We start from the raw sequence: 24,655 nt of genomic DNA on the forward strand, positions 1-24,655 counted from the left end.
GCTTTATATATGCCAAAGTAGAACTACACTGCAGATTTCAGCACTGTCGTTTAGAAAGCCAAATGTTTTATGTTTTAGGTCTTCTCTTGAGAGAATTCTCAATACATATTGTTGAATAACATGAACACCTAAGCGTTAATTTTAGAATTTTGCAGTGCACCATGAGTGAAGCAAAAAGGCAGTCAAATCATACAATTTAGGAAAAATTGCGCTACTTTCTGTGGCATGCTTCATGGGGATCTAAAGAAATGTGTGCATGGAAAGTGATTGCGCTGTAGTGTTTTTGCCCATGCCTTTGTGTGTGTGTGTATTGAAAATGTTTGAATTTAGATTTCTCTTTACAGCAAAGTGTATTTTAATAAGCTGAAAAACAAATGATAGGTTAATGGCTGCCATTTTTATAATGGTGAAAATATATAGAAATGAATCTTCAGTCTTCTTTTTTTTTTAATCCACAAACTTTGATATGTCAGAATATCTGGGAGAAAAAGATGTCCTAATAAGCAACTGAGTCAGAAAATATACTGTATATTTAACTAGTTCCTTTTTTAAATAGAAGGGGATTGAGATGTTCTCTTTGTGGTTAAATGGAATCAACAAAGTAGCATCTAATCTTTTTAAAAGCTTTTTTTTGGTGTTAAGAAATGCACATTTGAATGTGAGAAGGAGAAATTCAGATTAAGTCTCTTTTATTGCTCTTCTCTTTCTGGACAAAAAAATCCTTTGATGTAACAGTTCTTTACTTAGTCTTTTTTTTTTTTTTAAAGCCAAAGTACTAGCAAAATCTATAGGATTTTTATTATTTATTCTGTAGAATTATTGAAAGTGCTGTGTATTGTCTGTACTGGTGATGTTTTGTTCTTCAAGTGATTATCTTTAGAACAAGAAGTTTATTTTTCTAAAAGGAGAGAAGGATTTCCCAGCAGCTCCAGGCATGAGAGTATTTCCTCTGCTTTTCTACTGGTTTTAATGTTTTGGAAGTCTTCAGGGGGCTTATGTGATCTCTGCCTTTGGCAAGATGTTATAATCTGAATACAACAATGGTATTCAGTGAGATGGAAGAAACCCAAGGGAAATGGGTAAAGTGGAGTTTTGAATCCAACAAAGGATGCAGATATTTATAAAACAGGCAAATAGTCTTTGGTTTTCTGTCATGATATTAGAAAACCTACTACCCCTTTTAATATAAAGGGCAGCATTCTTAACGATTTTAGGTCTTAGATTTTAACTTCAAATGTGTGCTCTACTTTAAACTTTTTTATTTTAAGTGAATAAGTATTACATAAACATTTAAATTTCAGATTCTGAATTCTTCCCAAAAGCTTGCTTGCTCTTTATATTTAGTACTAAAAAACTTGATTCTAAGCTGTTTCAGTATTTAGAACTCATGTTGAAATTGCAAGTTATATTAGCAGTGGCTCTGTTAAATTGCCATTTGAATTGAAAAACCTTTTCTCTTGGATTTTGAGAAATGGTTATGCATATTTCTCCTTTATTTACATGCCACAAATCTAAAGAAAAACAGAGTTTCCTTTTTCTTCATACATGTTGGAGAAAGTAACCTGTTCAGATTTGCAGTTTGCTTGTGAGTTTTAGTTTAGCAAAGATGAGAATCTTAAAGATTAATTTTTATAAAAAACTGATGTTAAATCGGTGGAGTTTTGCTTTTGGGGGATGCTGAGCCCTTTTAATTTTTTCCTGCAGTAGCATTCCATCTTGTGAGAAAGAGAAAACTCTTTGAGAAAGATCTTATGGAAATTTTATGGAAAGAGCCACTGGAAGTGGCTAATCAAGCTGATCTTTTTTTTTAATTTTTTAATTTATTTTTTTTTTAATTTACATCCAAATTAGTTAGCATATAGTGCAACAATGATTTCAGGCATAGATTCCTTAGTGCCCCTTACCTGTTTAGCCCATCCTCCCTCCCACAACCCCTCCAGTAACCCTCAGTTTGTTCTCCATATTTATGAGTCTCTTCTGTTTTGCCCCCCTCCCAGTTTTTATATTATTTTTGCTTCCCTTCCCTTATGTTCATCTGTTTTGTCTCTTAAAGTCCTCATATGAGTGAAGTCATATGGTATTTGTCTTTCTCTGAGTAATTTCATCAAGCTGATCTTTTAATGACTCAAAAGACACCTCTTTTAATAAGAGCTTTTGTTAACAGATTTTTACATTTTTATCCTGGTACCAAATTTAGATGTTATTAGAAATACTTTTTTCACATAAGAATCTCTGTCAACATCTCAGCCTAAAACTAGAGACTCCATACACTAATTTTAAAGAAAAATCCCCCCGTTCCCCCACTGGTAAACTTGCTTAATACCAGATGTCTTTCCAGTTTATCTGTCTTCATTGGACTGTATAAAGTCTACGTTTTCTTCCAGTTACCAGTTCTTTTCTCACATTCATTGATTGTCTATACTGCCTTTTAATTTTTATTTTCTTGTGTGTGTGCATGTTAGGGGAGAACGGGGTGAGCCTGGATGTCAGCAGTCAATCTTTAGTGGCTAGGGGCATTTTCTATGTGATACATGTGGACAGTTCATATTAAAGTAACCTTTTCATCTTGGCATACTTAGTGCAACATTTGATGACGTTTGGTTTAAATACCAATCTTGCTAGTTCAGAATGAAAAAAAGTATATTTTTAGATTCAATTACCTTGGGCTTTGGCAAGACAGTGCATTTAACTATATATGGTATGTGACTGATATCAGAGGAAGCACAAGCTTTTGGTAATTGTGTTGAAATTATTTCATAGTAAATGTTCAGATAAGACAATACTAATTGTTACATTTGTAAATTAGTTATACGTTTTTATACAGTGATTTCAGAGAAGATGTTTTTTTTTTCCTCTTAGAGCAGAAAAGCAGCTGCAAAAGGACAAGTGGTCTACTTTAATGAAAGAACTGTCTTACACCAGAAAGGATATTTGAATTTTTCATGGATCTGTTGACTCCCAAATTCCATTTTGTAAAGGGTTTTCCTTAAGCTTTATTGCTGGATGAATTTCTTTTTGAGCCTTTTCTAATGGCTTTTCCTTTTTACTTGAATAATGGTCTCAGTATTTTAAGGATTGGGAAAACTTGAATTTTTATACTATAAATGCATTGTCCACTCACTCTTTGAACTTGAAAATGAAGCAACAGGGTTACAAGTTCCCAGACAGTGGAGTGGTTTCTGGGAGAGTTTCCTCAGCCTTTCAGGTTTGATTGAAAAATCTGCACAGTGGCTTTGTAGGAAATGTTTTAATTTTGCTATGTGTTTTTGTATCATAGAAGACTTGTGAAATAAATTATTGGCAAACCAGAATTTTTTGTTATATGAGCACATTGTGGGAAGATTAAAGTGGGAGAAATGTGGCATTTACGATTTTTTTAAGTCTTTACAAATTGTTCTCTGTGTTGTTTTGCATAATTTTTCTATTTCAGGTTGAAGGAAAACTAACTATTTTATATTAAGTGTACATATTAATATATTTTACATGCCCTGACATTATTCTAGACATTTCTTATAGCTGAAAATGAGTCATTTGGCTTTTCTTCAAAATTTGGGTGACAAGGGCACCATGATATGATTAAATTGAACTTTGAATTGAGAAAAAATCCAGGTTTCTGTTACAAATTAACTAGTTTTATAAGTGCAAGTCACTTCTCCAAGCACTTAATTTCTTCTATAAAAGGAGATAATAATCCCCTTATCCCTCATAGGGTTACTTTGGCAATTGAATTAGATAATGGATGTAAAAGTACTTTGTAATATGTAAAGTGCTTTGCAATAAAAATGAGTACTATTATTTGTATCTGCCATGGTTTCACATCTGAGGAAGTCACACATAATGGAATGGTGTCCCCCTACATTAAGGTCTTAGAAGCTCAGTGCTGGGTGACTATTCCTATGCTAGTTAGCAATCCCAAATTTGAGAAGAGAGGCATGATAAATCCTCGCCGTTCTAAAATGACAGTAGTGTTAAATTCATAAAACTGTTTTCATTTACTTCCTTTACTTGTCTGTAAAGTCTCTAAAGGCAGGGACAGTGTCTCTTCATATCTTCATCCCCAAAATCTAACATGGGAGCTGGCTCAGAGCAGAAGTTTTATAGTAAACTTTACAAAATTAATGAATGATTCTTTCTAATCATTAGTTCTAGTCATTATACAGCAGTAATGTTCAAAAGGAGGTCCAGAGCCCACAAGCACTTGTGTTTGCTCAAGGCTGTTCTAGACTGTAAATGACAAAAGATAGCTTTTTAATACCAAGAGACTAGTGTCGGAATATATGTGCGCTGTATGGCAGGTAACTTTACACCTGGAAACCTGGTAGCCTTGACCCAGGGAACTTCAGACACTGCTGTCAAACTGCCAGTTTCTCACAGCACGGATAAGAAACAGGTATTTGGATCACATCACCTTCTTGGCTCTGAATGCAGATAAGGTAGGCTGTAAAAATCTGTCACAAGAAAAGAGGAGGTATATAGACTATCTTGGTGAAAGAAGCTATTCTGTGGTTTTGCTTTGTCTCTCAGTCTTTACCAGTTTTTTAGTTTTGTCTTCCTTTCTTTTCTTAACATGCGTTGGTCATGTATTCAGAGAGATGTGCTTCAGATGACACTGCTGCAGGTTGTGGAAAATTCTATTTGCAATAACAGTGGGTTTAGGGAAAGCTTAAACAATCGGGAAGCCCTTATGCACCAAGCTCCACTCTATACCAGACATTGCAAATAGCTGGCCTCAGAGGGATATAAAGAAGGATCACCGGGGCGCCTGGGTGGCTCAGTTGGTTAAGCGTCCAACTTCTGCTCAGGTCATGATCTCGTGGTTCGTGATTTCGAGCCCCACATCGAGCTCTGTGCTGACAGCTCAGAGCCTGGAGCCTGCTTTGGATTCTGTGTCTCCCTCTTTCTCTGTAGCCCTCTCCCTCCACTTGCACTCTGCTTCTCTCTCTCTCTGCCTCTCTCTCTCTCTCTCTCTCTCTCTCAAAAAAAGAAAAAAGAAAAGAAAAAAGGATCACATGCTTCCTTTCTTGTAGAACTTTATAGTTTTTAGATATTTCATATGGAAAAATTCTGTGATTATTTGCCTTTCCAAAAACCTCACCAGAGTAACCTTATCTGGAGGAATTTACCAAGACTTTCTGGTGGGACGCTAGGTATACTGTGCTTCTGTTTTGGGGGTGAGTTCGCTTGATACCAGTGTATAAAAATCATTATGTCACTTTATTAGTTTAAAATAAATCCGTGGGGCACCTGGGTGGCTCAGTCAGTTAAGTGTCTTACTTTGGCTCAGATCATGATCTCATAGTTTGTAGGTTTGAGCCCTGTGTCGGGCATTGTGCTGGATCCTGCTTCGGATTCTGTGTCTCCCTCTCTCTCTGCCCCTCCCCCTGCTCATGCTCTGTCTCTTTATCTCTTTCAAAAATAAACATTAAAAAAAATTTTTTTTAATAACGTAAGAAATCTGTAGTGGCAGTAGGGACCAGTTGTTCCCCAATGGTAGATCTTCATGAGAGGCCAAACCATATTCAGTGTGTTGCTTGGTGAAGGTAGAATTTCAGAATGTGGTTTTGTAGTGTGAACATTTATTGGTATCTGATTAAGCCCATCTCCACAATGAGAAAACCTGATCATTAGGATCATAATAAAAGTGGAAAGCATCTCTACTGGCCAACCCACCTTCTCATTGATGTTTAATTGACGTGTTATTTCTTAGGTTTAATTAACTTCTTTTGTACTTGTCAGTTAGTAAAATTGCTTGTAATTTGTAGTAGTCTTACAAGCCTGCTACTCATTCTTTCTTTTTGAGGTGGTTTTATATCACTGGTCTTACCTTTTACCGTACAACATACTGTTTCATGATTTAATATTCAAAGGGTAGCCGGCCATATTACTTTGTCAGTTGTGGGGACCAGCTCATTTTGGTTTTCATGCAGTACCTATATACTGTCTAATTAGAAAAGGAAGATATATGAAAATACTTATAAAAATTAACAGTGTCAAATAGGATTGAAACATTAAATATACAGAATGTCATATCTAGCAAAGGAGATGGGGAGGGACATTTGGACTATAAAAGATTTTAGTGCTCATTTGGTCTGATTCTCTCTTTTTACAGACAGTAAACCAATCCATTGACCACACATCTATTTATGATAATATCCAGACTTACTTCGAATCCATTGCCTTCTCTTATTACACCATGTTGCTTTTACAGAAGTGTTTGACTTCAATTAGCCAAGCCCTGAATGAGTAAGATTTAAAAAAATTTTTTTTACATGTTTATTTATATTTAAGAGAGAGAGAGAGAGAGAGAGAGAGAGAGAGAGAGAGAGAGAGAGAGAGAATGCACAAGTAGGGGAGGGCCAGAGAGTGAGACGGAGATAGAATCTGAAGCAGGCTCTAGGCTCCAAGCTGTCATCACAGAGCCAGATGTGGGTCTCGAACCCAGGGGCTGTGAGATCATGACCAGAGCCAAAGTCGGACACTTAACTGACTGAGCCACCCAGGTACCCCATGAATAAGATTTAAATAGACTAAAATGGTGTGTGTGTCTGTCTATGTGTCTACGTGTGTGTGTGGAATTTTAGGTACTGGACGCATTATGGGCAACAATATAAATGTTAATCAAGGCTTATTATGTTTCAGGAGAATTTTGTAAACTTTGTCTTATTTAATCCTTCCAATACTGCATGAGCTAGTGGCTAGCATTAACCCATCATGTAGATGAGGAAACTGAGATTTAGAGTTGCCAGAATTGTACAGTTAATAAGTAAAAAATCTATTGGAGCACCCAGGTGGCTCATTTGGTTAAGCATCTTACTTCGCTTCGGGTTGTGATCTAATGGTTCGTGAGTTCAAGCCCTGCATTGGGCTATCTGCTATCAGCACAGAGCCTGCTTCAAATCCTCTGTCTCCCTCTCTCTCTGCCCCTCCCCTGATCACTCACACTCTTCCCCCCCCGCAAAAATAAATAAACATTAAAAAAAGAAAAGTAAGAAATCTAGGATTCAAAACCAGATCTTTCTGACTCCAAAGCCTATATTCTTACCTCATTTAGTTCTCCCAGAAACCTTTCTGGTAGTTCTTTTTTATATCCCTATTTTACAGGTTGAGGAAACTTAGAGAGATGAAGAAAATTTTGTCAGTATATCAGCTGACTCTGAGACTTGAAAACATCACAGACTTTCTGCCAAATACAGCATATTGAGTGTGAATGTTTATTTCTGTTAACTGCACTGAAAAGAATAGCAAGGGTATAATACATGTGGACAGAGAGAAGAGGAGCAGAAATGATGGCAGATAAATGAAGCCAACAAAGGTTTGGAATATAGAAACCTAGTAGATAAGTGGTAAGTGACTCAGCAGTCAACAAAGCTGAATCCTAAAGTCAAGCTGCCCAGGGGCAAAAAGAAGCAAGCTGATTTCACTGTAGAACCTGGTAAATACTTGATAATTGGATCCCGAGATGCCTCTACAGGCAGAGAATAGTATGAAGCTGAAAACTGAAGAATTGTTAGGAAGTTTATGTAAGCAACATTTAAATACCCCTCCACACCACCTTGATCACCATCCCAAGCTGCCCCAAGCAGGCAACTGGTTTTTCACCATCCCAGCAGGAAGTGGGAGATTTCCTCTTTGGAGAAGAGGTCAAACCACAGACCTTCTGGATGCCAGACATAGCTGAGGATGGCACTAAGATACCTTTGAAAAGTTGGGTGTCACGAGAAAGTCTGCATATTAAATACTCAGTCTCCTTGTCCCTCTGCACTCCCAGAATGCTCTCAGCCAGCCTTAAATGAGTCTAGTCTGGGGACTGATGTTTGAAGGCTCCCAAACCAGTCACATTACCTGCCCAAAGCACCTTTAAGTTGGCGCTTCTCAGTCAATAAATTCCACCTATGCGTACAGAGCTTCCAAGTAACTTTTTACTCCTCTTTTACTATTAACAATCAGCCAGAGATCCTGGTCTTGTGAGAAAGTCATCTCATGTAATACACAGCCCAAAACAAAAGAAATCAGAGGAAATAGAAACAATTCAAGTCACAAAGTGTATTTTCCAAAATATATTTTCAGAGAAGCTTTTGCATCCATTAAAGGAGAATAGGATGCTATAAGAAATGAAAAGAAAAAAAGTAAGAGTTCTTATAATCAGAGCATAATCAGATATTTTTTAAATCCAAAAAGTTGGAAGATAAAATTGAAGTAGGCTAGATAGTGAAACAAAAGACAATAAAGTTGATAAAAACAAGACAGAGACTCAACAAAGGAGGCCCAATATCTAACTCATATGATTTTCAGAAATAGAATAGAGAAAAAAAAATGAGGAAATTCTCAAAGAAATATCAGAAGAAACATATCCAGAACTAAAGGCTATGAGTTTCCATAATGAAAAGGACCAGCTTAGTGTAATAAAAAGATTTTATGATGGCGAATCATAAAATTTTAGGATACTGGGGATAAAGTAGAATCTTGAAAGCTTCTTGGTCTGGAGTAGGGATGGGAAAGTGGGAATTTACTAAACACAGGGATCTGAATAGCACTGGTCTTTCTGGCACATTAAAGCAAGAAGATATAGGGAATAACTTCAGATTTTTGAGAAGTGATTTTTAACCTAGAATTTTATGCTCAAACTTTGATTCAAGTGCAAGGATAAAATAAACCCATTTTGAGATATGCAGGGTCTCAAAAATAGTTATCTGCCTTACATCCTTTCTCAGGAAGTTGCTGAAGGATATGCTTCTCAGTACGAGGGATGAAATTTTAAAAGTGGAAGAGGGGCACCTGGTGGCTCAGTTGGTTTAGCACCTGACTCTAAATTTTGGCTCAGCTCATGATCTCTTGAATCGTGATATTGAGCCCATGTCAGGCTCTGCACTGGCAGCGTGGAGTCTGCTTGGGATTCTCTCTCTCTGCCCTGTCTCCGCTTACATGCATGCATTCTCTCTCTCTCTCTCAAAAATAAATAAACTTTTTTTTTTTTTTTTAAAGTGGAAACTATGGAACCCAGGAAGCAGGGACTCCCTACACAGGACAGAGGTGAAGAGAATTCCCATGGTGATGGGGAAGGGGAGCCCTAGGATGTCAGCTGCGCAGCAGACCTAGAAAGCCACTAGTCCAAACTGGAGAAAAGGAAGGAGGCCACTAGGAAGTATGTCTTTTAGGAAAAAACTGAGAGGAATTTCCAATCCTGTCAAGATTTGTAGGGGAAGAACTGGTGATAGATAACATAGAATACTGGAGGAAAGAAACAGCAAGTAGTAACTGCAGAAGAAATGGAAAATTAAAGAACAAAGGGTATTTAGTCATGATACACTCTGTGATTTAGTTAGCAATATTGATTTAACTAAAAATTGTAGCAAAATTACATTGGGAGTCACGATAAGGGGAAGGGAAGTGTGTGTGGTAGGTGGGTGGTGTTGGGGGCTATAACAGACAGAGTATCATCTCCCATACTGAAAGTCTGGAAAAAACAAAAACCAGAAAATAGTAACTTAAGTATTTTATTTAGAAATAGGAAGGAAAAAAAAAACTGAAAAGACAAGAAATGGTTGCCTCTGGAGAACGGAGCAGGGTAGGAGGAGTGAGGGGTCTGGGTCTGCTATTTTTCTCTGTAAGCTTTGTCCTATGACCTTTTCAATGACGTAGATGCGTTATTTTTTACGAAAAGCATGACTACATTTAGGAAAAAAGCAAATAAATTTGACCGGAAAGCATAGGTTTAGAACATACTCCTGAAGTAGAAAATGAGAGCGTACTAGCACTCTCCTACCTCTGGCCCAATACAGAGCAACTTCCTATTCATCATCTCTTTTTATCCTCCTAGGAAGACAGGCAAAGGGGAAATGATTCCTCTTGTACAATTGTGGAAGCCTAGTTTGGGGGCTCTAAGACCTTTTTGATTCCAGTCTCCTACATCACTATTCCTCATTGGTATTTGTTTGGGTCTTTTTAGATTTTTTTAATTTTGGTTTTTACCAAGGGAAGACAGCAGACTGGAAAGCATCTTCTTTGACATCCTGGGAAGGAAATCCTGAAAATAAACAAACGTGTGTGTGTGTGTGTGTGTGTGTGTGTGTGTGTGTGTGTGTGTGTGTGTGTGTGTGTGAGTGATGAGTTTAGGTGTACTGGTGTACAGGCCTGGCAATATGAGATCACGAGAGGAATGCGAAGTGCCATGTGATATTCACAGGTAAAGAGATGTGTGTTAGGTGAATTTCCGTAGAAGGCAGTATATGAGATGGAGCCTGCTCTGAGAAAAGTAGGAATTCTATAATGTTATCTCTGCCTACCCCTTGAATGAAATTTCCATAAAGTATTCAGCCAGACGGAATTAGAGGAACCCAAAAGATCAATAGACAAAAGACCCTAATAAAGTGACCTACAATTATCAAGCAGTATATGACACAAGAACGCCCTTTGCAAAGTAAAAAGCACATCTTTATGTTAAGTTACCACGATTGTACTCAGCCATCAAAAGGAATGAAATCGTGTCACTTGGAACTATGTGAATGGAGCTACATTTTATTGTGCTAAGTGAAGTTAAGTCAGGGAAAGACAAATACCATATGACTTCATTCATATGTGGAATTTAAGAAACAAAACAGATGATCATAGGGGAAGGGCAGGGGGAAGAGGAGGTTGTTAACTATAAAGAACAAATTGAGGGTTCATGGAGGGAGGTGAGCAGGGGATGGGCTAAATGGGTGACGGGTATTAAGGAGGGCACTTGTTGTAATGAGCACTGGGTGTTATATATAAAATACTACACTATATGTTAACTAGAATTTAAATGAAAATTTGAAAAAAAATTACCATGATTGTAATCACTTAATGAAAGATTTATTGGTTTGTTGCAAAAAGATTGTATTGGCTTTGAACAAAATAGAAGAGTAAGAGTCTTTTCAAAGTAAAACTTTAAATTCTTTGTCAGGGGTGCTTCGGTGAATTAGTTGAGGGTCCGACTCTTGATTTCAGCTAAGGTCGTGATCTCACAGCTCATGAGATCGAGCCCCACATCAGACTCTGCAGTGACAGTGGGAGTCTGCTTGGGATTCTCTCTCTCCCTCTCTCTGCCCCTCCCCTCCCTCAAAATAAATAAATAAACATTTAAAAAATAAATTCTGTGTCTATTGGCTTTTAATAAATACATGTTGATTTAGTAAGACAGTATTTAGGGGAGAAAGCAGAAGTTACAGCATTAAACATCATGATTTATTTCTGAATTTTCCTCCAGAAAGAATGGGGAAACCCCCACTGCCAAAGCCATTTATTTATAGCTAGACCAAAAAAAAATTTTAAAGGCCATTTGTGGGTCTCTGTCTTCATTGGTGTCTGGGGAGCAGAATCTGACTGAAAAATCTGTTTCATTTTTTTAAAAAAAATCTTTGTTTATTGAGGGCGGGGGGAGGGAGGGAGGGAGGACATGCAGGGAGAGGAGAGAAAATCCTAAGCAGGCTCTGTGCTGTCAGCGCAAACTGTGAGATCATGATCTGAACCAAAATCAAGAGTCAGACACTTAACAGACTGAGCCATCCAGGCGCCCCAAAAGTCTTTTTCATTTTTAAAAGTTCTTTTTCTCCATGACATGGTATTTGTAGTAACTGAAACCTTTCCTACTTAGATTATGTTAGCGTCATGTGTTATTAACATCATTGTACTGAGGATGTGTGTTGTAGCCTACAGAGTACTAGAAATGAAGTTAAAACAAAATTTAGATCCTAGTTCTGTCAACTGATTAGGTAATCTTAATTTGTCTGAACTTCAGGAGGATACCCATACTTGAGTAATGATACCAGTATTAAAGGAGTTGGTTTAAGGTCAGATGCATGTTATAATAATGTAAAGCTGTTTACATTATTACTGTGATTACTTTATACTCCCCCCCCCCCCAGGATACAGAGGAGAGTAGTGGAAAGAGCATGGATTTTGGAATCTCTGGCCCTTTGTTTTCTAGTCTGTAAAATGGGTTTGTGCCCTTCATTAGACTTACTGTGAAAATTAGATACCGTCATGTTTTAAGTATATAGAAATGTGCATGGTGGCATCATAGAAACTCAGTAAAAGGTTGCTGCTTTGTCACACAGAGGTCAGAATCTCCCAGTAACCTCCCGGGCCTCCTGTAAAATGGCATATTCTCAGTGGAAAGGCCTTGTGTGAATGTGGAGTGGCTTGGAGCGGCCCACCCTTCTTGCAGGGTTTGTAAACCCCTCAAGTACTGCCATAATGGCTTATTCCATCAGTGCACTCAAGTGCACTCATGTCTTATGTACTTTGTCTTGCTTTTATAGTATGTTCTGCAGGAAGATTACTCCTATATAATTCTCGGACACTGAGGTAAATGTATTTAGATGGACTTCATCAAGGAACAGGTCATTGAGTCTTACAGCAAGAGCTTTAGGAGGTTAGAGGTAGAAAGGAAGTTTGGGACTACAGGGGTGAAGAGGGGTTCCTTTAATTGAAATTTGAAAATAATTTTTATTAGAAAAAGAAAAAAATAATGTCAAGGGATATTTTAAGCTTCAAAGGCCTGAATGAAGAGGGATTATTTATACACTTAAGGAATAGAAACTGTATAATATATAGTGGTTAAAAGTATGTGTTTGAAAGGCAAGCCAACTTGAGTTTGAATTCTAGCCCTGCCACTTAATAGCTGTTACCTAGGGCAAGGTACATAATCCCTCTTAGTTCCTGTTACCTCAACTATTAAGATTAAATGAGCTAATACATCTGAAGCTCTTGGCACACAATAAGCATTTGATACATGTTAGCAGGTCCTGCTATCTTGGTTGGTATTATACCTATGTGCTGATAAGTTTTAAGTTTTTAGGTTAATAGAAAAAGATCTAGGTAGCTACAAATTTGTACATTAATGATGTAATAAGATAGTTTTCAATATCTATTTATTGATAATTTTTTCTTAAGATTCATTCTTCAATGGAAAAATTAACATTTTTCTTCTATATCAGGACTCAAGGAAACATCATTTTTGCCTGAAAGCTATATTAAAATATATAACTAAAATAGATACTGAAATCCAGAACATATAGTCTATTTATACAAATGCAGACCTCTTCTAGAATTCTGAATGTAGTTCAGCAGTTCACAGATGGAGATGTTTGTGATCAGTATCATTCAAACACAGATTCTCTTTTAATTGTGTTAACTATCCCAAGACTGGAAACTCCATGGAGTTGTAAAATCATTTTAATATATCGAACCATTTTATAATTGCTATACATTTTTGCTACTCAGTACGCATACTTGATTCTCTGACTTAAGACTTGTTATTTTCAAAAGAAACTAACTTTATTTTTTTAGGTATACTTATTTTGAGAGAGAGAGAGAGAGAGAGAGAGAGAGAATGAATGAATATCCCGAGCAGGCTCCATGTCATCAGCCTAGAACCCAACAGGGCTTGGTCTCATGAACAGGGAGAACATGACCTGAGCCGAAACCAAGAGTTGGATGCTTAACTGACTGAGCCACCCGGGTGTGCCCAGAAGAAACTAACTTTAAAGTAAAACTGAGTATTTGTTAAGCATTATGAAATATTCCTAAATATTTTCTTAGAAATCATAATTTGTTTATTTGGTTATATAAAATATAGCTTGAGGAATGGGTGTTGATCTTGTGTATATGTGGTGTCTATGAGTGGGTGATTTTGAGAAGATTTTATTCTTAGCATGTAATGCTTTACCAAGTCTTTAAGCAATTAATATAAGTCAAACAATACAATCTGTATTAAGCTGTACTAAGAAGGCATTTGATACATGGTCTTACTTGGTAATACAAATAATATAATTTAAATAAGTATTTGGAAATCATCATAGTTATCAGAAACATGTGTTTGAAACATGACTTTGTATATAATAATTCTGTGACTTCAAATTTAGCTGACTCATAAATTACCTCCCTTACCACCTTTTTAGTCAAAATGACACTTTTTGTGTTCATTTTTGTCAGGTAACAGTTCTTGAGTATTTCCTCTCCATGATGGATTACTGTGCAGAAGAATCAACAATAACAAAGCAGGAAAAGTTTGACAGTGTAGTTAGCATTTATGCCTTATCTATATATGATTTGGGACAGTTTTGCCAAACATTGAATAATTTTCCTGTGGGAAACTTGAGCCCTAAAAGGAAATGAACATAGCTAAAAGACTGCATATCACATGGGACTTAGACTTATTTTTAGAATGGCACTATAATGCCATATTTGGATTGAAACAATCTGATAGCAGTGCATTATTTTATTTAAAACTATCTTTTCTGAAGTCATCTAATTTTCTATCACATTGTATGCTATAGAGTTAGTGTTAGAAGTATATAACTGTTTAGCTGACCAGTGCTAAAGCATGTATTAAAATTAGAAGCACTTGTTTGGCAGGCATTGCCAGAGCCCGCGTTCTGAGTCTGCTCTGTATAATAAAGATTCTGTGGCAGTTCATTGTCATAGTACGTAGTTGTCTTTTTGTTGTGTAGGTTTAGAGTAAGTTGTTTTCTTTATTGGAAGGGAAAAAGAGAGTAAAGAAAGATTAGTAGCATTGGGCGTTGGTATAGTTATCTGATTGTGGGAGAGCACTTTCCTAAATGAAACAAAAACAAAGAAACCCAAATGGATTTTGCCTCTGATAAATGATTTTCTTAAAGATAATTAACAAAGGTATTTCATACTGAGCTCTACTGTGTTTTGGTTAGTGTCATTCATAGGCGAAAAGAAGAGAGAAAAGAACAGAACCCTCTTATTGCATCATTTATATTATGTGTCAGTTTTTCTGCTACCTGATTTATCTCCTTTATAATTTGATTTGGTTAAGATAAGTTATAATGTTGGTAATATACAGTGGATTTCTGAATTGTGTACTGTCTAAAATTGCAGATCCCCCACAGGGCACTAAGTCCCAAACAGGAAAATCTGCCAAATACATATTTTGTCCCTTGGCCTCTCTCCCAAGGTTGGAAATAGGCCAACATCATAAATCTCAAGTCTGATGGGAAAGAGCCACCACTGATGTAAAAGGCCTTATGATTAAGATACATCTTGGAATCCACCTAGCATTTAGGGAAAATGCCATTTGTTTGAATAACTTCTTGAAGGGCCACATGTTGAGGTTTTCTTTACTTGGTTTTTATGTATAAGAGCATTATATATTTCTCTGTCTTCATGTTACTAGGGCCTCAGTTATGTCTCTTTTACACTGAGCAGACTTTATCCAAGGAAGCGCTTTCATATGAGTAAAAAGAAAAAGCATATTGGGGCACCTGGGTGGCTCAGCCAGTTAAACGTCTGACTCTTGGTTTCAGCTGAGGTCATGATCTCACAGTTCGTGAGTTTGAGCCCGGCATCGGGCTCTGTGCTGACAGCGCTGAGCCTGCCTGGGATTTTCCCTCTTCCTTTCTCTCTGCCACTCCCCTGCTCAAGCTCTTTCTCTCTCTCTCTCTCTCAAAATAAATGAATAAACATTTAAAAAAACATTAAAAAAAAGAAAAAGCATATTTTCAAAGTCTGTGTCATGTCGGTTTTAGTTAGATAGAAGACAAAAACTTTGTATCATATGTTAAGAACCGTAAATGCCACTCACTACTGATAAGGGAATTTCTTCCAGTTTTCCAGTATATTTATTTGGGTTAATACTGTGGGGCTAAAAAGCCAAAAGAGTTGGGTTCCAGTCCCAGCTCTTCCCCTTTCTAGCCAAATGATTTAACTTCTTTCCTCATTTGTCAAATAGGGAAAATAATGGAACTCATGTCAGAGTAAGTTACGATAGACAGATCTGTCTATATGATGTGTCTGCATATAAGGCTCTTAAAGCAATGACACCAGATCCCTCTTAGCTCTTGTTATTGTTGTTTAATTATTTTTAAGTCTCTAAAAGTGAATTTGGCAAAAGGAAATAAGTGGCTCTGAACCTTACTGAGTGTCTACCATTTGTTGGACACTCTCCTAGGAGTTGTAGATGGCATGTGAGCAAAACAGAAATCTCTGCCCTTGTGAAGCTTCACATTCTAGTGAATCCTTTAAAATCTGTGAACAATCTTCTTAGAAAAGTACACACAAAACATTGCATGCAGTGTCAAAGAATTTATGGTAACCTGGGAGTCTGTTAAATCTCAGAAATCTCTAAGAATATCATGCATACCTTCTTTTTATTTTTCAGAATTCCTGTGTGAGGCATTCCTTAAGAGGGATACTGTATTTGTTTAAGAGACAAGATAATTGTTACTGTTTTCCTTAATCACCTTTTTTGGCTCTAACAAATCGGAAATGCTTAGAAATAACATGATCAATTGAAATAAAATCTCCAGGTTTTGCAGATTTTTGTAGGACCATCTTGGTCTTTTCCAGACACAGGAACCTCTGTTTTCATAGGCATAAAAGTCTTACTCTTTATTTTTTTCACTTAAGCAATTCTGCTGTTTCCAGAACATATGAAATGAAATTACAAATGATGAGAGTTTTGTGTAACGAAGAGAGAATGATTTTACCTCAAGGATGTTTTCAGTCCTCATTTATTCACTTGTAAACACAGCACCCCTTCAACTTCAGTTTTCTTCTTTGGGGTTTTTATCCTAGGGGATTTTAAAAATTAAGTCTTTAAAATCACTCTCACAAGCTATAGCTGACTTTTTAAGAGCAAAGTATAACCAAAAACAACTTTTTTTTAAAAATTTCTGTGTAACATATTATAAAGATAGAACAAGGTATATAATAGATTTGAGTGGGGTTTGGGTGGTTTCCATTTTATTCTGTTTTCTTAAGTGTTGCATGATGACTTTTAACAAATCATTTATAACATTATAGGCTAGTCCTAAGAAGATCTAACTTTTTATTTAGGCAACAAGCTACTTTGGAAATAATAATCTTCCCTATGTTGGTTATTTCTCATGGCAGCCTTCCACTACATTTTCTTTGTTTGGGTACTTTCTTTTTCTTCCTGCCATTCTTAGCTTTCTATTTTTCAACTTGAGTTTACAAAGGGTGTGTATTCAAAGAGTTTCCGCCAGTTCCCAGTACCTTGTTAATCCTGAGAAGTTACCCAGTGGGCCAATTCTCACAGTAAGGTACAAAAATAGTTGTCCAGAAAAATTACAGAATGTGGTACCACTGTGATTTGAACTAATGGATGACTTTCAAACTTAGATGGAGAGAAAGAAACAGTACATGAGTATTATCATTTCCTTAGATTTTTTTTTCTGTAGAAATTATTTTAGAAGAACCTTAAATATTTAAGAAAGTAACACATCCTCACCATTGCTTTATATTTTGTACACTAAAAGGGCATAAGAGTTGGGGCCAAGAGAGAAATCATCTGTAAATCTGTCACATGAGCAGAGTCTCCTTGTGATTGCTGTTGAGCTTGTTTATACCCACAGTGTTCATTTCACCAGTTTTATTCCACATATTCAGTTCAGCTTTTTATTGAGTGCCTAATAAGTGCAGATCATTATTAGTATGTGAACTTTGGTAGCTTAACCTTGCTAAGCCTAAGTTTCCATGTTGTATAAGGAGATAATGCCATTTTTTTCTTTTAATAAATTTTATATTTAAGAATGGTTTTAGGGGCACCTGGATGCCTCAGTTAAGGCACCAGTTCTTGATTTCAGCTCAGGTCATGATCTCATGGTTTGTGGACACCACAGAGCCTGCTTGGGATTCTCTCTCCCTCTCTCTCTGCCCCTTCCCCACTTGCATGCATGCACATGCACTCTCTCAAAAAAAGAAAGAATGGTTTTAGATTTACAGAAATATTGTGAAAATAGTACAGGATGTTTCCATATAACCTGCCCTCTTTCCTCTGTCATTAGCATCTTAACATTAGTATGGTATCTTTGTTACAGTTAATCAACCAATATTGATAGGTTAATATTGACCAAAATCTACACTTTATTTAGTTTTCCTTAATTTTTACCTAATGTCCTTTTTCTGTAGCAGATTCTATCCAGGATAGTATATTACATTTAGTCCTCATATCTCCTTAGGCACCTCTTGACTGTAACAGTGTTTCAGACTTGCTTGTTTTTGATGACTTTGATGATCTTAAGGAATACTGGTCAGGTATTTTATAGAATGCCCCTCAACTGGAATTTATCTGTTTCTCTCACAAGGTTATGAGTTTGGGGGAAGAAGAACACATAAGTTAAGTACCATTTCATCACCTCTTACCAAGGGTAGGGACTACCAACATGACTCCCCACTGTTGATGTTGACCTTGGATCATCTGGCTGAGGGCATGTCTGTCAGATTTCTTCACTGTTAAGTCACTTTTTTCCCCCTTTCCATACTGTATTCTTCCAAAGGAAGTCAACTATGCCCAAACCAGAAATGGGGTTCCTCTAAGAGGGCAGCATGTCTGCGTAAGTTACTGGGAATTCTTCTGCGTAGGATATTTGTCTCATTTCCCCCATTTATTTATTCAGTCATTTATTTATATAAGTGTAGGTGACTCATGGGTATTTATTTTATACTTTAGATTGTAATCCAGTACCACTTTCATTTATTTTGTTCAAATTGTTCCAGCTTTGGCCATTGGGAACTCTTTTATTTGGCTCTTCTTTCCCTTTGACATACTCCTCTTGTTGTGGATTTGTTTTCTTCATGGTCAGGGTACAGAGAAAGCACTTCCTTACGCTGTGGCACTTCTAGATGTTCTAGGTTCTTCTTGTATATTTCCTGCCCCAGTCCTGGAATCAGCTATTTCTCTGAGGGGTCTTGGTTCCTTTTATTTGTAAATGGTGTTAGAAACCAAGATCCTGGCAGTAGATGTGCTCACTGCTACTGGATGTTAACTGCTTCCAGGCCCTCTCATCAACTGACAGAGTAAGGAAATACGCGTACGATAGTGCCTTTTGATCAGTCACCATGTGGGTTCAGCAAAAAATGCATAGGAATTAGTATGGGATAGAGTCAGTAAACTTCATTTGTAGTTCTTTGCAGCTTTAGATGCAGTTGTTAGTCATACATAGACTAGAGGGAGGACAAGTACATAAAAGACTATTCTAAAACAGCAGGGTATTTACTGTAAGGGCACTACTCATTAATGTTGTGTGTACATTGATTGGTATGCTTTTCTGGAGAACAAGTTGGCAGTATAATTCACACTCTAAAACATGGGTTAAACTGGATCTTGTGGGGAACAAAGTGACTGTGGAAACTGTTTTTCCTTTAGGAATCGTGGTTTTACTTTACGGCCTTGTAGATAGCAAAAGAAGTAGAACAGCCTGAATATTCCAAAGTCAGAGATTTAGCATAATTATAGCATAGCCACGTGACAGATCATTGTACAGTAAAAAATGGCAGACGTGAAAGGATGATCATAACATTTTGCAGTTAGTAAAAATTAATTTTAAAAACAGTGTAAACTTTTATAACAACAATTACATAAAAAGTTAGGCATATACCTCCACCAAACATTAGTTACAGTTCTATCTGAGTTATGAAATTATCTTTCATTTTTCTCATTTCCTCCCATTATAAGACAGCAAAAAATGTTTTATAAAAATAAGAAAACAAAAAGTTAGGTTTTTCCTTTTAAAGTGCAGTAAGATACATGTATTGTTAATTTTGGGTTGTGTTTGGGCAACAGTCCCATTTGACAAGAGTATGAAGAGGGGAACTAAAAGAGATTTAGATTTTAGTATGAAGTGTTGATTCTTGGAATTTTTTAGTGAATACATTTTAAAAGAGCCGAAATATTAGGGGTACCTGGGTGGCTCAGTTGGTTAAGCATCTGACTCTTGATTTCTGTTCAGGTCATGGTCTCACAGTTGGTCAGTTTGAGCCCCGTGTCAGGCTCTGCACTGACAGCATGGTGCCTACTTGGGATTCTCGCTTCCTTCTCTCTCTTTCCCAAAATAAATAAACATTTAAAAAGTGCCAAAATTTTAGGGTATAATTTTTTTATTTTTTTAATGTTTATTTTTAAGAGAGAGCTACAGAGTGCGAGAAGGGGAGGGGCAGAGAGAGAGGGAGACAGAATCCAAAGCAGGCTCAAGGCTCCGAGCTGTCCGCACAGAGCCTGACATGGGGCTCGAACTCACCAGCTGTGAGATCATGAACTGACCCGAAGTCAGATGCTTAACCAACTGAGCTACCCAGGTGCTCCTAGAGTACAATTTTTAATTAAACTATTTCCAGCAGTGTGCATTGTATTCCATTATATAATTATACCATATTTTTTTGTCTTTTTCTATTGATGGATATTTGGGGTTATTATGAACATTCTTGGACTTTTTTTTCCTTGGATGTATATTTTTGGTTCTCCTGTGTAATACTGAGGAGGAGAATTGCTGGATCTGGGTAGATGTGTGTTTAACTTTACAAGTAACAGCTGCATAATTCACCAAAGTGGTTGGGTCATTTTACACCTCCTTTGCAACATTTGAGAGTTCCAGTTGTTTCATATCCTTACCAACATTTAGTATTGTCTTTTTATTTTAGCCAGTCTGGAATGTTTCAGTGCATATGTTTATGATTTCTGACCTGTACATATTGTTGGTATTGCTGATTGAAATGTAAGAAACAGTATGTCACTATAATTACAGGATTTCATTTAAACCTTTACTACTCTGGGGATACAGAAGCATACAGACTTTTGGAGAAGGCAGCAAACATTTTTAATGTTGATTATAACATGAAAAAGTGCATATGTTCAAAGGGATATACATTTCAAGTTATTGCAACTCGTTTGTGACAGAATGTCTGTAAAACATGAAATTAATCAACAGTATATTTAGTATCATTACAAAATATTTAAAATCACTACAAAAGTCTTCTCTCTGGAGGCGCCTGGGTGGCTCAGCCGGTTAAGTGTCCGACTTCAGCTCAGGTCATGATCTCACAGTCCGTGGGTTCGAGTCCCACATCGGGCTCTGTGCTGACAGTTCAGAGCCTGGAGCCTGCTTCCAATTCTGTGTCTCCCTCTCTCTCTGCCCCTATCCTGCTCATGCTCTCTTTCTCTCAAAAATAAAATAAACATTAAAAAAAAAAGTCTTCTTTCTGTTCATATTGCCCATGAAAAATTACTGTAGTGTATATTTAGAGAAGGCCTTGGCAAACTGTGGCTTGGGAGGCAGATCCAGCATGCTTCTTGTTTTTGTAAATAAAGTGTTATTAGAATGCAGAAATGCGTGCTTATTTACGTATTATCTATGGCTACTTATACTCTACCAAGGGTAAATTTAATACCAGATGACCCAAAAGGCCAAAATTATTTGCTGTCTGGCTGTTAACAAAAAAAGTTTGCAAGATGTTAAGACTGCATAATCATATGATGCTCTAGTTTTCTTCTGGATATTAAAGCTGTTTTTCATAGGATGAAGTGGTGGAAACAAAACCAGTTGATGGGGGAAAAAAAACCCCATCTCTGCCATAGCTTTGATAATTTACAGGACACATCTCAACTGATAGTCGTTTTGCCATTCCCTGCTCTTTTAAGGTTTATATCTCAGCATGATTGTCTTACGTACCCTTGTAATATCTTATTCTCTGTAAATATTTATATTTGGTTAACTTTGGGTGTATTTGGTTAAACTTCATCAGTTTAACCATGAGTAGTATTACCCAATATGTATTGCACCAGAAAGTTCCTTGTTTCCGCTACATCTGTGCTTAACTCCTTAGAAGTAAAAGCACTGTGCATTATGTAAACCTTAATGTTATAAGCCCTTGGGTTTGGCTGTTTTGCAGCTCTTTGCTGTGTTCTCTTAGGAAGAAGTCATCTATAATATTACTGTGATTTGTTTTCAGAATCTTTTCAAAGTTAATGATTCTGACAGGAGCTTACTAAATTTGTCATTAGGTTAGAATTTCTTTATCATTTTTGTACAGCTTGGCTTCTGGCAAGTCAAATGGATGTATTCCCAAATTTTTCAGCATATTTCCTAAGACTAGATATTTTAAGTAAGTGGTTGACTAGATATTTTAAGTAAGTGGTTATCATTCTTGAAGACTTCAAATACAGCATGTGAATTTTCAGATTTACCTTCTGTAAAGGGCATATTACCCCTTAATTCTCTGATGACTCCCATGGTCAATGGGTGAAGGAAGCCAGATTGATGAGAACTGATCAATTATAGTATATTTTTAGTTTTGTGTTACTTTCCTTTCCTGTGTGCATTTGAATTTCCAAACCATAGCTCTCTGATAACTGTGTCAAGTTACCTTTATCACCAATCTATGACTAAAGTAACTGGCATAGTGTATTTTGAAGTTTTCTGTGTCCCTCTCAATTCTTCATTTAATTAATTTTTTTATGTTTGTTTGTTTATTTATTTTTTGAAGGAGAGAGAGACAGAGCATGAGGGAGGAGGGGCAGAGAGAGGGGGAGACACAGAATCCAAAGGAGGCTCCAGGCTCTGAGCTGTCAGCACAGAGCCCGATGCGGGCCTCGAACCCGTAAACCATGATATCACCTGAGCCGAAGTCAGAGGCTTAACCGACTGAGCCACCCAGGCACCCCTCTTCATTTAATTTATTTAAACTTCATGCTGTGTTAAGCCACAGTCTGTCATTCTCAGAATGTTTCAGAACTTTCATTGTTGTTTCATAGAATTCCTTGGAGTAAATTCATCTAACATTTTCTTTAAAAGAATTCTCTTTAGAAGTAGAGACATAATTCAAGAATAGAATTAACAAATCCTTTTAGAATAATTTGTAGCTCATTCCAAATATAGGTCAATATCATGTCTGTTCATCATATCTGGAAAGCTTTGTCAATGTGAAATTCATCTTAGTCATTGTTTTAGTGTTTTCAGTCTCCTTTTTTTCTTTCAAGTCCCAAAATCTTCCAGAAACTGCATTAATGCTGCTTTGGTTAATCTTTCTTTAATACTTTGGAATTATAATTCTGATTTTCCAAATCCTTATTGATTAAATTACTTGTCTCAGAGTGTTCCAGAAAGTAGCCCTTCTTATCACTACATATTCTCTTTTGGCACATTTTGGCTGGCTATCTCATTGTGGTCTTAACCTTTTCATTTTCTTACTTGCCATTTATATACTTTCTTTTATGAAGTGCCTGTTCAAATTTTTGTCAGTTTTATTAGGTTGTCTTTTTGCATTCTAGATGTATTTTAGTTTTTTTCACAAATATGTACTGCTTGCCTATTTCTTTTTTAATTGGCATGTTGTATCGTATTCTTTTTAGATTAAGTTTTTATTTCAATTTCAGTGTGGTTAACACACAGTGTATTAGTTTCAAGTGTACAATATAGTAATCCAGCAATTCTTTCCATTACTCAGTGCCCATCATGATAAGTGTTCTCTTAATCTCCATCACCTATTTCACCCATCTGCCCCTCCGACCTCCCCTCTGGTCACCATCAGTTTGTTCTCTGTAGTTAGTCTGTTTCTTGGCTTGTCTCTCTTTGGTTATCCTTTGCTTGTTTATGTTGTTTCTTAAATTCCACATATGAGTAAAATCTTATGGTATTTGTCTTTCTCTGACTTATTTTGCTTAACATTATACTCTAGCTCCATCCATGTTGTTGCAAATGTCAAGATTTCATTCTTTTTTATGGCTGAATAATATTCCTCTGTGTGTGTGTGTGTGTGTGTGTGCACGCGCGCATGTGTTCACCATATATATATATATATATATATATATATATATATATATATATACATACATACACATACATACACACACACCATACCTTCTTGATCCATTCATCTGTCGATAGACCCTTGGGCTGCTTCCATTATTTGACTATTGTAGATAATGCTGCAGTACACATAGGAGTGCATGTATCCCTTTGAATTAGTGTTCTTGTAATCGGGGGGGGGGGGGGGTAAATGCCTAGTAGTGTGATTTCTGGATGGTAGGGTAATTCTGTTTTTTTTTTTTTTTAATGTTTATTTATTTATTTTGAGAGAGAGAGAAAGAGAGAGAAAGGGAAAGAGAGAATCCCAAGCAGGCTTCACACCCAGCACAGAGCCCAACACGGGGCTTGATCCTACAACCATGAGATCATGACCTGAGCTGAAATCAAGAGTCAGATACTTAACCGACTGAGCCATCCAGGTACCCTGAGTAGTTCTATTTTTAACTGTTGTTTTCCACAGTACCTGCACCAGTTTGCATTCCCACCAATAGTATACAAGGGTTCCTTTTTCTCCACATCCTCACCAACAGTTGTTTCTTGTATTTAAAAAAAAAAAAATTATTTTTTATTATGCCTATATGCCAGGCAAGGTCTTGGTGCTTTGCATGAATTCATACTGAAAGTAGCTACTATTTTATCTCCCATCTTTTTTTTTTTTTTTTTTTTAATGTTTATTTATTTTGAGAGACAGCATGAGCAGGAGAGAGGCAGCGAGAGAAGGAGACACAAAACTGAAGCAAGCTCCAGGCTCCAAGCTGTCAGCACAGGGCCCAATGTGGGGCTCACACCCATGAACAATGAGATCATGACCTGAGCCAAAGTCAGACACTTAACCAACTGAGCCACCCAGGCGTTCTTTTTTTAAATTTTAGCCATTCTGACAAGTATATGGTCATATCTCATTGTAGTTTTGGGGTTTTTTTTAAAAAATGTATTTATTTAAGTAATCTCTATATCCAACGTGGGGCTCGATCTCATGACCCCCAAGATCAAGAGTCACATGCTTTTCTGACTAAGCCATCCAGGCACCACTCTCATTGTAGTTTTGATTTGCATTTCCC

The 24,655-nt window shown here is 36.7% G+C and overlaps 1 protein-coding gene across 2 annotated transcripts in view; it reads left to right on the forward strand.

Annotated features, from left to right (window-relative positions):
* Positions 1–24,655, forward strand: part of RABGAP1 (RAB GTPase activating protein 1) — a 165,839-nt gene that overhangs the window by 94,972 nt on the left and 46,212 nt on the right. The window lies entirely within an intron of this gene.

This window comes from Panthera tigris, chromosome D4, assembly GCF_018350195.1.
Source record: "Panthera tigris isolate Pti1 chromosome D4, P.tigris_Pti1_mat1.1, whole genome shotgun sequence".
NCBI lineage: Eukaryota > Metazoa > Chordata > Mammalia > Carnivora > Felidae > Panthera > Panthera tigris.